At 46.5% G+C, this 2,614-nt stretch overlaps 1 long non-coding RNA gene across 1 annotated transcript; it reads right to left on the reverse strand.

Moving 5' to 3' along the window:
* Positions 1-1,461: 1,461 nt before the first annotated feature.
* LOC116087748 lies at positions 1,462-2,247 on the reverse strand. Its single transcript, XR_004117613.1, has 2 exons — positions 1,723-2,247; positions 1,462-1,562 (listed from the first exon to the last, which is right to left on the reverse strand). It is a non-coding gene; the product is annotated as an uncharacterized LOC116087748 (long non-coding RNA).
* Between the last annotated feature and the right edge of the window lie 367 nt (positions 2,248-2,614).

Here is a 2,614-nt window from a genome sequence, read left to right on the forward strand (position 1 = left end):
ACCTGGCCCTAAGTTTTTCTCTAATTCCTATTTACTTTTCTTTAATTCCTGGGCAGGGCCTCGCCCCTAGGTCACGGCCCCCTGTATTCTGCTCAGCATCCTGATTTTCTTTAATCTGTGTATCTCCCGGCACACAGGACTCAGCTCCATTCCATGCCTCGTGCCTCTTTTCTCCTCCAGTTGTGCATTTTGCATCTTCCTTTGTTCAACTCTCTCCTTTAATGACAGGTCTTCATAAGAGTGAACACTATAATAAACACATGACAAAGTCTATACCAGGTTGCTTTGAGATTCCCTTCTGATGTCAAATCCAGAACTCTTCCATTTAACCTCACTCCAACTCTCCAGGCAAGGGCAAGAGGGAGCCACAGTCTTTGCCAAATATCACAAGAACAGTGTCTTGTGTCTGCTTACTAACACTCTTCTCCTCTGAAACCTCCTGAGCCAGGCCCCCACAGTTCAAATCCCTCTTCTTCCATGGCCTTCGTACTAGGGGTCATTAAGCCCTGTTTAAAGGGTTCCACTGCTTTTCTAACCCAAAGTTCCACATTCCTCTAACCAGAAGCATGGTCAGACCTATCATAGCAATGCCCCAGTCCTTGGTACCAACACCCCCCATGGCTTGCGCAGCCTACTTTCTCATAGAACCCAAGATCACTGTGGGTGGGAGGATGGCACCACCCACAATGTGCTGGGTCCACCCCCATCACCATTAAGAAGATGCTCTGTATCTAGTGTTTATGGAGACATTTTCTCAATTGGGGTTCCTTCCTTTCAGATGACTCTAGCTGGTGTCAAATTGATATAAAACTAACCATCACAAAGGGGAAATAAATAATGGCATTTATATGAAGGAAGTGTCCATCACCATGAAAATGAACGACACAAAGCAGAATACTGAGTCTCCCACAGACCACACGCCAAACACATCTTTGAACAAAGAGTGAGTCCTAAAACCTAGGACTTATATAGAAGGTTCTAAAATGTTCAGGACCTAGCAAGATGTAGTCTGAGGCATGATTCTGTTGGGGAGGTTGTATAAGAAATTAACTAAAATTAACACAGAATTCAGATGAGAGGACCCAAGATCCAGAAAAGCCAGAGTAAGGTCCCTGGCCATGCTGGTATGGTTGGGGTCAAGCCCAGTGTTGAAGCATTATTCCTTATACTCTGCAATACCTTCTAGAATGTTCTTGCACACTGATCTGATCTTGATTTCTTACCCAAGAATCTTGGGTTTTGGCCACTGAAAGTTTGCTTGGGATTCTCCACAACGTCCATTTTCATGGAAACTAACCACATGATAAGAAGACATGCTCTTTACAGTTTGTGTTATGGGATGGGACTGATCCGGAACGCTGAGGATTATAACCCAGTCAGGATGAGCTAGGCAGAGGCTGAGCCTTCAAACACATCTCTGTCTAAACAATACAGAACAAATTTAAAAAACAAACAAACATGCAATTGTGAACCAGATTCTTTTTGTCCCCCAACAGAATGTGTTGGCAAAAGCGTACAAAATAAAAATGAAGTATTAAGTTTTCTTCCTTTATATGACTTCCCTAGGATAAAACAAAATCGTATTAGGAGCGTGTTCTGTAATCCTCCCTAGCCAGATGAAAAGGAACTAGGGCATTCATAAACCACGCCTCCCACCTCCATCACCACGCAGCGTCCACACCTAAGCCCCACCCCCATCCACGGTCTCCAGGAAGGCTTCACCTCCACTCCCTGCTCTAGTAATCCCGAGGAAGAAGAGGAGCCAGCCAGGCAGTTGGTTCTGACAAAAGAACACGGGTTTGCGGGCAGGAAACCATCATTTCAGATCAAAATATATAATCTACAGCTTAGTCACTTGTTGTCTAGGAATCTTCATTGTGGAACAATGTAGCCTGCTGTTTCTCCCTGAGGAGACTCTCCTCCCAGCGCCAGGCTCCACCTTATCCGTTCACAAGGGCCCTCTGAGCCTCCATCCTTCATCCGCCCTGAGGGCTTTACCTTCCGATTTGCAGACAGGCAAATCACAAGCTACAAGAAGGGCAAGCTGAGGACCACACCTCAGACCTTTAAGGGAGGGGTGTTGCGAGTTCTAGAAGGTTCACAGGAACACCCAGAAGAGAGCTTTCTTGTTGTCTGGGGTCCACGAAGACCATTTCAGCATGGCAGAGAGATCTAAACAGCCCTGCGTGGAGTAGGGAGGTTCAGCCTCGCTGCACGGTGGAGACATGGCACTGACGTAAGAAATCAATTGGAAGGTTATGGAATGCGAAGGTGTGCACAGAGTAAGAACTCAGAAGACTGCCAGGAGCTCCAGTTCCGGAAGGTCACGTGAGGAACAGAGAAGGGGAAAGAGCCGTTCTCAGAGTATTAGGAGGAGCAGTCGGGCTCTTACTGGGTGGAAAGCCTGTACTGGATTCTAGTACTGGTCCACAGAATAGCTGATATAGATGGGTTTGAAGCATCACTCATGCTGGGTGACAGTCCAACATCCATGTGAGAACATTCCTTAGACCTCTGAACCTTCAGGTTGTGGTCCAAGTCAGTGGCTTGCTACAGAATTCTCTCTCTTTCTATCCCTCCATCCCTCTCTTCCTACATCCCTCCCTTCTTCCTC

The sequence above is a fragment of the Mastomys coucha genome, unplaced genomic scaffold (genome assembly GCF_008632895.1).
Source record: "Mastomys coucha isolate ucsf_1 unplaced genomic scaffold, UCSF_Mcou_1 pScaffold13, whole genome shotgun sequence".
NCBI lineage: Eukaryota > Metazoa > Chordata > Mammalia > Rodentia > Muridae > Mastomys > Mastomys coucha.